Source organism: Triticum urartu, chromosome 7, assembly GCF_003073215.2.
Source record: "Triticum urartu cultivar G1812 chromosome 7, Tu2.1, whole genome shotgun sequence".
Classification (NCBI taxonomy): domain Eukaryota; kingdom Viridiplantae; phylum Streptophyta; class Magnoliopsida; order Poales; family Poaceae; genus Triticum; species Triticum urartu.
In genome coordinates, this window is record NC_053028.1 from 577183754 (window position 1) to 577197171 (window position 13418).

Genomic DNA, 13418 nt, shown 5'->3' on the forward strand with positions numbered 1-13418 from the left:
TGACGTGGTCCCTTGGAGCGCCCTACGGTCGAAGGCCATAGGCGCTCCTGGGACGCAGCTCGGTTGAGCCCTGGTACATCGACGCAGGCGCGCAGTCCTCCATCCTCACCTGGGTGTGGGACCAAGGCAGGTAAGCGGCGGCTGCCGCGCATGACTGTGGACACTTGTAGCTCATGGGTGTTCCTTGCGACGAACTCCTGAGGGTTTGGTCTCCTTTGACTTCTACCTTTCTGAGGGAAGCGTGCTTGAAAGAACCCCTCCAAGTGGTGCCCGAGTGCCTCCCCCGCGACCTTGGCAAGGTCGGCGGCTCTCCAAGAGAGAGCCCCCGAGCCCTGCCTAAGGAGGGCGCCGGGCGCGCCTTCCTATGCGTGAGAGGGCGGCGCTCCCTGATCGGGCGCGAATCCTGATGCGATACCTCAGAAGGTGCCTGCCTCCTTGTGGCTCGGGCCAGGTGAGGTCTTCTTCTTGAGGGTCGCCTCGGGAGGCCTCGCGCTCCCGTGATCTGGGTCTTCGATTGCTGTGGCTTGGAACACACGCTCGAGCGACCACACTGCTTCCCTTTCTTCACAAGGTACGGTGATGACTCCACCGCTTCCTGGCATCTTGAGGACATTGTTGAAGGAAATATGCCCTAGAGGCAATAATAATGTTATTATTTTATTTCCTTATATCATGATAAATGTTTATTATTCATGCTAGAATTGTATTATCCGAAAACATAATACTTGTGTGAATACATAGACAAACCAAACGTCACTAGTATGCCTCTACATGACTAGCTCATTAATCAAAGATGGTTATGTTTCCTAACCATAGACATGTGTTGTCATTTGATTAACGGGATCACATTATTAGGAGAATGATGTGATTGACATGACCCATTCCATTAGCTTAGCACCCGATCCTTTAGTATGTTGCTATTGCTTTCTTCATGACTTATACATGTTCCTATGACTATGAGATTATGCAACTCCCGTTTGCCGGAGGAACACTTTGTGTGCTACCAAATGTCACAACGTAACTGGGTGATTATAAAGGAGCTCTACAGGTGTCTCCAAAGGTACATGTTGGGTTGGCGTATTTCGAGATTAGGATTTGTCACTCCGATTGTCGGAGAGGTATCTTCGGGCCCTCTCGGTAATGCACATCACATAAGCCTTGCAAGCATTTCTACCAATGAGTTAGTTGCGAGATGATGTATTACGAAACGAGTAAAGAGACTTGCCGGTAACGAGATTGAACTAGGTATTGAGATACCGACGATCCAATCTCGGGCAAGTAATATACCGATGACAAAGGGAACAACGTATGTTGTTATGCGGTCTGACCGATAAAGATCTTCGTAGAATATGTAGGAGCCAATATGAGCATCCAGGTTCCGCTATTGGTTATTGACCGGAGACGTGTCTCGGTCATGTCTACATTGTTCTCGAACCCGTAGGGTCCGCACGCTTAAGGTTTTGATGACAGTTATATTATGAGTTTGTGAGTTTTGATGTACCGAAGTTAGTTCGGAGTCCTGGATGTGATCACGGACATAACGAGGAGTCTCGAAATGGTAGAGACATAAACATTGATATATTAGACGGCTATATTCGGACACCGGAAGTGTTCCGGGTGATTTCGGAGAAAACCAGAGAGCCGGAGGGTTACCAGAACCCTACCGGGAGAAGTAATGGGCCATATGGGCCTTAGTGGAGAGAGAGAGGGGCATCCAGGGTGGGCCGCGCGCCTCCTCCCCCTGGTCCGAATTGGACTAGGAGAGGGGGGCGGCGCCCCCCTTTCCTTCTCCCTCCCCACTTCCTTCCCCCTCCTAGTAGGAGTCCTCCTCCCCTTGCTCCTTTATATACGGGGGCAGGGGGCACCCCTAGACACACAAGTTGATCCACGTGATCATATTCTTAGCCGTGTGCGGTGCCCCCTTCCACCATAATCATCGATAATATTGTAGCAGTGCTTAGGCGAAGCCCTGCGACGGTAGTACATCAAGATCATCACCACGCCATCGTGCTGACGGATCTCTACCCCGACACTTTGCTGGATCGGAGTCCGGGGATCGTCATCGAGCTGAACATGTGCTAAAACTTGGAGGTGCCGTAGTTTCGGTGCTTGATCGGTCGGGCCGTGAAGACGTATGACTACATCAACCGCGTTGTGCTAACGCTTCCACTGTCGGTCTACAAGGGTACGTAGATCACACTCTCCCCTCTCGTTTCTATGCATCACCATGATCTTGCGTGTGCGTAGGAATTTTTTTGAAATTACTACGTTCCCCTACAGTGGTATCAGAGCCTAGGTTTTATGTGTTGATGTTATATGCACGAGTAGAACACAAGTGAGTTGTGGGCGATATAAGTCATACTACTTACCAGCATGTCATACTTTGGTTCGGCGGTATTGTTGGACGAAGCGTCCCGGACCGACATTACGTGTACGCTTACGCGAGACCGGTTCTCCCGACGTGCTTTGCACAAAGGTGGCTAGAGGGTACAGTTTCTCCAACTTTAGTTGAACCGAGTGTGGCTACGCCCGGTCCTTGCGAAGGTTAAAACAGCACCAACTTGACAAACTATCGTTGTGGTTTTGATGCGTAGGTAAGATTGGTTCTTGCTTAAGCCCGTAGCAGCCACGTAAAACTTGCAACAACAAAGTAGAGGACGTCTAACTTGTTTTTGCAGGGCATGTTGTGATGTCATATGGTCAAGACATGATGCTAAATTTTATTGTATGAGATGATCATGTTTTGTAACCAAGTTATCGGCAACTGGCAGGAGCCATATGGTTGTCGCTTTATTGTATGCAATGCAATTGTGATGTAATGGTTTACTTTATCACTAAGCGGTAGTGATAGTCGTGGAAGCATAAGATTGGCGAGACGACAACGATGCTACGATGGTGATCAAGGTGTCGCGCCGGTGACGATGGTGATCACGACGGTGCTTCGAAGATGGAGATCACAAGCACAAGATGATGATGGCCATATCATATCACTTATATTGATTGCATGTGATGTTTATCTTTTATGCATCTTATCTTGCTTTGATTGACGGTAGCATTTTAATATGATCTCTCACTAATTATCAAGAAGTTTTCTCGCTGAGTATGCACCGTTGCAAAAGTTCTTCGTGCTGAGACACCACGTGATGATCGGGTGTGATAGGCTCTATGTTCAAATACAATGGGTGCAAAACAGTTGCACACGCAGAATAATCAGGTTATACTTGACGAGCCAAGCATATACAGATATGGCCTCGGAACACGGAGACCGAAAGGTCGAGCGTGATTCATATAGTAGATATGATCAACATAGCGATGTTCACCAATGAAACTACTCCATCTCACGTGATGATCGGACATGGTTTAGTTGATTTGGATCACATAATCACTTAGAGGATTAGAGGGATGTCTATCTAAGTGGGAGTTCTTTAGTAATATGATTAATTGAACCTAAATTTATCATGAACTTAGTACCTGATAGTATCTTGCTTGTTTATGTTTGATTGTAGATAGATGGCCCGTGCTGTTGTTCCGTTGAATTTTAATGCGTTCCTTGAGAAAGCAAAGTTGAAAGATGATGGTAGCAATTACACGGACTGGGTCCGTAACTTGAGGATTATCCTCATTGCTGCACAGAAGAATTACGTCCTGGAAGCACCGCTGGGTGCCAGGCCTGCTGCTGGAGCAACACCAGATGTTATGAACGTCTGGCAGAGCAAAGCTGATGACTACTCAATAGTTCAGTGTGCCATGCTTTACGTCTTAGAACCGGGACTTCAACGACATTTTGAACGTCATGGAGCATATGAGATGTTCCAGGAGTTGAAGTTAATATTTCAAGCAAATGCCCGGATTGAGAGATATGAAGTCTCCAATAAGTTCTATAGCTCCAAGATGGAGGAGAACAGTTCTGTCAGTGAGCATATACTCAAAATGTCTGGGTATAATAATCACTTGATTCAATTGGGAGTTAATCTTCCAAATGATTGCGTCATTGTCAAAATGCTCCAATCACTGCCACCAAGCTACAAGAGCTTCGTGATGAACTATAATATGCAAGGGATGAATAAGACTATTCCCGAGATCATCGCAATGCTGAAAGCTGCGGAGGTAGAAATCAAGAAGGAGCATCAAGTGTTGATGGTCAATAAGACCACTAGTTTCAAGAAAAAGGGCAAAGGGAAGAAGAAGGGGAACTTCAAAAAAAGAACAGCAAGCAAGTTGCTACTCAAGAGAAGAAACCCAAACCTGGACCTAAGCCTGAAACTGAGTGCTTCTACTGCAAGCAGACTGGTCACTGGAAGCGGAACTGCCCCAAGTATTTGGCGGATAAGAAGGATGGCAAGGTGAACAAAGGTATATGTGATATACATGTTATTGATGTGTACCTTACTAATGCTCGCAGTAGCACCTGGGTATTTGATACTGGTTCTGTTGCTAACATTTGCAACTCGAAACAGGAACTACAGATTAAGCGAAGATTGGCTAAGGACGAGGTGATGATGCGCGTGGGAAATGGTTCCAAAGTCGATGTGATCGCGGTCGGCACGCTACCTCTACATCTACCTTCGGGATTAGTATTAGACCTAAATAATTGTTATTTGGTGCCAGTGTTAAGCATGAACATTATATCTGGATCTTGTTTGATGCGAGACGGTTATTCATTTAAATCAGAGAATAATGGTTGTTCTATTTATATGAGTAATACCTTTTATGGTCATGCACCCTTAAAGAGTGGTCTATTCTTATTAAATCTCGATAGTAGTGACACACATATTCATAATGTTGAAACCAAAAGATGCAGAGTTGATAATGATAGTGCAACTTATTTGTGGCACTGCCGTTTGGGTCATATCGGTGTAAAGTGCATGAAGAAACTCCATACTGATGGGCTTTTGGAACCACTTGATTATGAATCACTTGGTACTTGTGAACCGTGCCTTATGGGTAAGATGACAAAAACACCATTCTCCGGTAATATGGAGAGAGCAAAAGATTCGTTGGAAATCATACATACAGATGTATGTGGTCTGATGAATGTTGAGGCTCGTGGCGGATATCCTTATTTTCTCACCTTCACAAATGACATAAGCAGATATGGGTATATCTACTTAATGAATAATAAGTCTGAAACAATTGAAAAGTTCAAATAATTTCAGAGTGAAGTTGAAAATCATCGTAACAAGAAAATAAAATTCCTGCGATCTGATCGTGGAGGAGAATATTTGAGTTACAAGTTTGGTGTACATTTGAAACAATGCGGAATAGTTTCGCAACTCACGCCACCCGGAACACCACATCATAATGGTGTGTCCGAACATCGTAATCGTACTTTACTAGATATGGTGCGATCTATGATGTCTCTTACTGATTTACCGCTATCGTTTTGGGGTTATGATCTAGAAACGGCCGCATTCACGTTAAATAGGGCACCATCAAAATCCGTTGAGACGATGCCTTATGAACTATGGTTTGGCAAGAAACCAAAGTTGTCGTTTCTGAAAGTTTGGGGTTGCGATGCTTATGTGAAAAAGCTTCAACCTGATAAGCTCGAACCCAAATCGGAGAAATGTGTCTTCATAGGATATCCAAAGGAAACTATTGGATACACCTTCTATCACAGATCCGAAGGCAAAACTTTTGTTGCTAAATTCGGAAACTTTCTAGAGAAGGAGTTTCTCTCGAAAGAAGTGAGTGGGAGGAAAGTATAACTTGATAAGGTAACTATACCTGCTACATTATTGGAAAGTAGTACATCACAGAAACTAGTTTCTGTGACACCTACACCAATTAGTGAGGAAGCTAATGATGATGATCATGAAGCTTCAGAACAAGATACTACTGAACCTCGTAGATCAACCAGAGTAAGATCCACACCAGTGTGGTACAGTAATCCTGTTCTGGAAGTCATGCTACTAGATCATGATGAACCTACAAACTATGGAAAAGCAATGGTAAGCCCAGATACCGCAAAATGGCTTGAAGCCATGAAATCTAAGATGGGATCCATGTATGAGAACAAAGTATGGACTTTGGTTGACTTTCCCAATGATCGACAAGCAATTGAGAATAAATGGATCTTTAAGAAGAAGACTAACGCTGATGGTAATGTTACTGTCTACAAAGCTCGACTTGTCACAAAAGTTTTTCGACAAGTTCAAGGGATTGACTACGATGAGACCTTCTCAGCCGTAGCGATGCTTAAGTCTGTCCGAATCATGTTAGCAATTGCCGCATTTTATGATTATGAAATTTGGCAGATGGATGTCAAAACTGCATTCCTGAATGGATTTCTGCAAGAAGTGTTGTATATGATGCAACCGGAAGGTTTTGTCGATCCAAAGGGAGCTAACAAAGTGTGCAAGCTCCAGCGATCCATTTATGGACTGGTGCAAGCCACTCGGAGTTGGAATAAACGCTTTGATAGTGTGATCAAAGCATTTGGTTTTGTACAGACTTTTGGAGAAGCCTGTATTTACAAGAAAGTGAGTGGGAGCTCTGTAGCATTTCTGATATTATATGTAGATGACATATTACTAATAAAAAATGATATAGAATTTCTGGATAGCATAAAGGGATACTTGAATAAGAGTTTTTCAATGAAAGACCTCGGTGAAGCTGCTTACATATTGGGCATTAAGATCTATAGAGACAGATCAAGACGCTTAATTGGACTTTCACAAAGCACATACCTTGACAAAGTTTTGAAAAATTTCAAAATGGATCAAGCAAAGAAAGGATTCTTGCCTATGTTACAAGGTGTGAAATTGAGTAAGACTCAATGCCCGACCAATGCAGAAGATAGAGAGAAAATGAAAGATGTTCCCTATGCTTCAGCCATAGGCTCTATCATGTATGCAATGCTGTGTACCAGACCTGATGTGTGTCTTGCTATAAGTCTAGTAGGCAGGTACCAAAGTAATCCAGGAGTGGATCACTGGACAGCGGTCAAGAACATCCTGAAATACCTGAAAAGGACTAAGGATATGTTTCGCATATATGGAGGTGACAAAGAGCTCATCGTAAATGGTTACGTTGATCCAAGCTTTGACACTGATCTGGACGATTCTAAATCGCAAACCGGATACGTGTTTACATTAAACGGTGGAGCTGTCAGTTGGTGCAGTTCTAAACAAAGCATTGTGGCGGGATCTACATGTGAAGCGGAGTACGTAGCTGCTTCGGAAGCAGCAAACGAAGGAGTCTGGATGAAGGAGTTCATATCCGATCTAGGAGTCATACCTAGTGCATCGGGTCCAATGAAAATCTTTTGTGACAATACTGGTGCAATTGCCTTGGCAAAGGAATCCAGATTTCACAAGAGAACCAAGCACATCAAGAGACGCTTCAATTCCATCTGGGATCTAGTCTAGGTGGGAGACATAGAGATTTGCAAGATACATACGGATCTGAATGTAGCAGACCCGTTGACTAAGCCTCTTCCACGAGCAAAACATGATCAGCACCAAAGCTCGATGGGTGTTAGAATCATTACTGTGTAATCTAGATTATTGACTCTAGGGCAAGTGGGAGACTGAAGGAAATATGCCCTAGAGGAAATAATAATGTTATTATTTTATTTCCTTATATCATGATAAATGTTTATTATTCATGCTAGAATTGTATTATCCGAAAACATAATACTTGTGTGAATACATAGACAAACCAAACGTCACTAGTATGCCTCTACTTGACTAGCTCATTAATCACTGATGGTTATGTTTCCTAACCATAGACATGTGTTGTCATTTGATTAAGGGGATCACATTATTAGGAGAATGATGTGATTGACATGACCCATTCCATTAGCTTAGCACCCGATCGTTTAGTATGTTGCTATTGCTTTCTTCATGACTTATACATGTTCCTATGACTATGAGATTATGCAACTCCCGTTTGCGGGAGGAACACTTTGTGTGCTACCAAACGTCACAACGTAACTGGGTGATTATAAAGGAGCTCTACAGGTGTCTCCAAAGGTACATGTTGGGTTGGCGTATTTCGAGATTAGGATTTGTCACTCCGATTATCGGAGAGGTATCTCTGGGCCCTCTCGGTAATGCACATCACATAAGCCTTGCAAGCATTTCAACTAATGAGTTAGTTGCGAGATGATGTATTACGAAACGAGTAAAGTGACTTGCCGGTAACGAGATTGAACTAGGTATTGAGATACCGACGATCGAATCTCGGGCAAGTAAAATACCGATGACAAAGGGAACAATGTATGTTGTTATGCGGTCTGACCGATAAAGATCTTCGTAGAATATGTAGGAGCCAATATGAGCATCCAGGTTCCGCTATTGGTTATTGACCGGAGACGTGTCTCTGTCATGTCTACATTGTTCTCGAACCCGTAGGGTCCACACGCTTAAGGTTTCGATGATAGTTATATTATGAGTTTATGAGTTTTGATGTACCGAAGTTAGTTCGGAGTGTCGGATGTGATCACGGACATAACGAGGAGTCTCAAAATGGTCGAGACATAAAGATTGATGTATTAGACGGTTATATTCGGACACCGGAAGTGTTCCGGGTGATTTCGGAGGGTTACCTGAACCCTACCGGAAGAAGTAATGGGCCATATGGGCCTTAGTGGAGAGAGAGAGGGGCAGCCAGGGTGGGCCGCGCGCCTCCTCCCCCTGGTCCGAATTGGACTAGGAGAGGGGGGCCGGCGCCCCCCTTTCCTTCTCCCTCCCCAGTTCCTTCCCCCTCCTAGTAGGAGTCCTACTCCTACGAGGAGGAGGACTCCTCCTGGCACGCCAATAGGGGCCGGCCGGCCTCCTCCCCTTGCTCCTTTATACACGGGGGCAGGGGGCACCCCTAGACACACAAGTTGATCCATGTGATCATATTCTTAGCCGTGTGCGGTGCCCCCTTCCACCATAATCCTCGATAATATTGTAGCGGTGCTTAGGCGAAGCCCTGCGACGGTAGTACATCAAGATCGTCACCACGCCGTCGTGCTGACGGAACTCTACCCCGACACTTTGCTAGATCGGAGTCCGGGGATCGTCATCGAGCTGAACATGTGCTAAAACTCGGAGGTGCCGTAGTTTCGGTGCTTGATCGGTCGGGCCGTGAAGACGTACGACTACATCAACCGTGTTGTGCTAACGCTTCCGCTGTCGGTCTAGAAGGGTACGTAGATCACACTATCCCCTCTCGTTGCTATGCATCACCATGATCTTGCGTGTGGGTAGGATTTTTTTTTAAATTACTACGTTCCCCTACAATTGTAACCATGGTGAGTCACTGCCATAAACTTGGCTAGGGCTGGGTACGCAAGGATGGCATTGTACGGCAGGAGGATGTGAGCGACGTCAAAGTCGATGAGCTCGGTGCGGTAGTTGTTGCGTTGCCCGAAGGTGATCGGAAGGCGAACCTGCCCAATTGGAACAGTGGAACCATCGGTGACTCATGAGAAAGGCTTGGTCAACTGAAGCTGGTCGTACGGCACTTGGATATTGTCGAACGTCTCGACGGATAGGACGTTGAGTCCTACCCCGCCACCGATGAGGGTCCTGGTGACCTGCACGTTGTTGATGACCGGGGAGCAAAGCATCGGGAGGACTCCGTCCATTGACGCACACTTGAGCTGGTCTGCGGAACTGAATGTGATCGTGCACGAAGACCACCTGAGAGGGCGCATGGCCTCAAGCTTGGGAAGGACTGCATTCACCTCGCGAGCAATCTTCTTGAAGATGCGCTGTGAGGCTGGGCCTGGGCGCCACCCAAGATGCAAGCGATTGCACGCAGCTCTTGGAAGCCCCCAGCCCCATCGTCTTGGTGTTGGTCTTCGTTCCTCCTTGGTGGAGGTGGCATAGGAGGGAGGCATGCGTTGCCGTGCGGGTGGCCCTCACGAGGCTGGTCCCTCCAGTCTCCCTCGCGAGGTTGGTCCTGCCAACGTTCCTCGCGAGGGCGGTCTCGCCATCCCTGGCGAAGGCCACAGTCTTCCCATCGTCCGCCACCTATTCCTCCTCCTCGGCCATAGCCCCTGTCGTTGCGCTCTGGGCGTCGGCCGATTCGCCCATCTCGCACAGCTCTGAGCTCTTGACATTCGTTGGTGTTGTGGGTGTGGAGGTCGTGGTACACGCAGTACCGTCCGCCCTTGGATGACTTAGGCTGATCCCTGCCTCGCTTGGTGTCTGGTTCCGCTGCTAGCACGGCAGCCCCCTTGCGCTGCACGTCTTTGGCCTTGAGCTTCTTTTCTTTCGGGTCGGCTGCCGGGAGCTCGAGGAGGGAGAGGCGCCCCTCCTCAGCCCTGGCGCACTTGGTCGCCAAGTTGAACAGCTCCAGGGATGTGCACAAGTCTTCATGGATTGCTAGCTCTTCCTTCATCCTGACGTTGGGCATGCCGTCGGAGAAGGCTGAGATGATAGCTTCTTCAGTTACCTTGGGGATCTTGAGGCGAGCATAGTTGAAGTGCTGGATGTACTTCTGCAGGGTTTCTCCTGGCTGTTGCTTGATGCGGCGCAGGTCGCTCACGGCCGGGGGCCGGTCGCGAGTGCCCTGGAAGTTGGCAATGAAGCAGGTGCCCTATGCTGGTGCTGGATTTGTTCTTGCGGGTCACCACGTGCCGCCACTGGGAGCAGCGCGGGGTCTCGTCGTGGGGGCGCTGGGGCGCGATCTTGGCGTGCCGGCGCTGGGAGCGCGCGAGCACCTTCCTGGGGACGTGGGATCTCTTGGCTGCTCCCTTCTTGCTGCGCAGACGCCGGACGTGGAGTGTCCCTCCCTAGGGCTGCGCGCCTTGGAGCCAAGGCACCTTCTTGGGGAGGAGGCGATTGAGGCGCCTCCTGATCCTCGCCCCCTGCACGGGATGGAGGGCGAAGCAGCGAGAGGGACCGCAAGGGGGAGCCCCCTGCGGCACTGACGAGCTCAGTGATGCGGGCGAGCCAGTCCTCGTAGAGGTCGTCGACGGGGCAATAGTGCAGGAGCTCCCACGCCAAGAGCAATGAGGCGTGCGCATCCATGGGTGCGCGACGGGTGTGGGACGACGAGCCAGCTGGAGTCAGCGACGGGGTGGCGGTGCGGCCATCCCGCCGCACCGAAGGATGCTGGGACGAGGCTTGCTGCTTGTTCCCTGCCGGGCCGGTGGCGGCGGGCGATGGGGAACGACGTGTGGGGCCGCCGACGGGCGCCGTCTGGGCGACGCGAGTGGCGCGAGTCCGGCGAGCGTCAGCCATGGACACGACGGAAGATCACACGCGAATAGCGGAAGAAAGATTCCGGCGCACCCCTACCCGGCGCGCCAAATGTCGGATTTTGGGTTTCGGCAGAAACTTGAGGTTTGAAAACTGGGGTGCGCGCGGAGATCTCTCCTCTACCGATCTACGTCCGATCCTCTCGTGCGAACTAAGATGAAAATGATGAACAACACAAGAGACATGAGTTTTATACTGGTTCGGGCCACCGTTGTGGTGTAATACCCTACTCCAGTGTGTGGTGTGGTGGATTGCCTCTGGGCTGATGATGGACAGTACAAGGGAAGAACAGCCTCGCGAGGGCTGTTCTTGAGCTGGCGCGGTGTGTTCTACTTAGTTTCTACTAGGTTTTTTCTCTCTCTGCTAGGGTTCTACCAGATCTCTCTCTTGGGTGTCACCCCTCTACTCTGTGGTGGCTAGCTCCATTTATAGAGGTCCAGGGCCTCTCCCCAAATAATGAGCGGGAAGGGCGCCAACACTTGGCCATTTTGAAGGGGAACATATAGTACAAGTTATCCTAACCAAAGGTGGTCTTCGGCTGCCAAAAGCACTTGTGATGACGCCGTCTTGGGCTCCACGGTGACCTCCGTCCTGCCGCTCTCCTGGTCTTGGTCTTGTTGCACCGGAATGGCAACCTTTGCCTAATGCCTTGGCCTGTGCTTGCCCCCTTTGCACCAAAGGGGAAACAAGGACACTGCGCAGGCCGGCGCTCGCCTGGTGCCCGCCTAGTCTCGATCGTCATGGCTTGCGTCATGGGTTCCTCGCGAGGTACCCTTGCATCGATCTCTCCGCCTCCTCACGAGCCTGCCTGATGAGGCTGCCTCTGAGGAAGCTTCCTATTGTCCGCCCCACGAGGCTTGGCCCCTCGCGAGGGTCTTGAGCTTGCGTTGATGAAGATGGGCCGCGCTGGGCCCCCACCTGAGCCACGCCGCCGGCCGCATGCAGGCAAGTCTGGGTACCCTTGTTCCCAGAACACCGACAATAACCAACCTAGCCCATCGGTTGCACGTGCCTCGTATGTCCCGTGAAGATTGTGCCCGAGTGCAGCGCGCTCCTCCACTGATCGTGCAACAGGGTGCCGCTGCATCGCCCCCTCGGGCCTCAACGCCACCAGCCCGTGGTTATCCTCGCGGCTGCATCAATTTGCTCATCTCCGCTGCCTCGCACCATGCGGCAGCCCATCACAGCCGCCGAAACGCCATCCCCGCCGCTACCCCGTGGCCGTCCCCGTTGTCGGTGTCAAAACCGGCGGATCTCGGGTAGGGGGTCCCGAACTATGCGTCTAAGGCTGATGGTAACAGTAGGCGGGGTACACAATGTTTACCCAGGTTCGGGCCTCTCGATGGAGGTAATACCCTACTTCCTGCTTGAGTGAGCTTGATGATATGAGCATTACAAGAGTTGATCTACCACAAGATCGTAGAGGCTAAACCCTAGAAGCTAGCCTATGATTATGATTGTTGTTTTCCTAACGACTAAACCCTCGCTTTATATAGAAACCAGAGGGGGCTAGGGTTACACGGAATCGGTTACAAGGGAGGAGATCTACATATCTGAATTTCCAAGCTTGCCTTCCACGCAAAGGAGAGTCCCAACCGGACACGGGACGAAGTCTTCAATCTTGTATCTCCATAGTCCAACAGTCCGACCAAAGTATATAGTCCGACTGTCTGAGGACCCCCTAATCTAGGACTCCCTCAGTAGCCCCTGAACCAGGCTTCAATGACGATGAGTCCGGCGCGCAGATTGCCTTCGAAATTGCAAGGCGGGTTCCTCCTCCGAATAATCCATAGAAAATTTTGAACACAAGGATCGTGTCCAGCTCTGCAAAAAAAATTCCACATACCACCGTAGAGAGTATATTATTCCACAAATCTAATCTACTGACAACCTTTCATAACGTGACGTCCTGCCATGGCCCGGTCATTACGAACCGTTTTCCCATGCCAGCCAATGCACATGTTGCGAGGCGGTTTTATTGGCACGTCTTGTCGAAGCAGAGATCGTGTTCCCCTTATCACAGGATTCTAATCAATATGGATATGGGTAATCCAACCGCGCCATCAATCGCGGCGCTTGGGGGATAAGCGATTTTATGGGGCAAGTAGGGAGGCGCACAGTTTCTACTGCCTTTATATAGGTACAAGGACTCCTCTTTTTCACCCACGCCTTTTCTTCCACTGTCCATCCATTCTTGCGCACTCGAGCTCCAGCGCC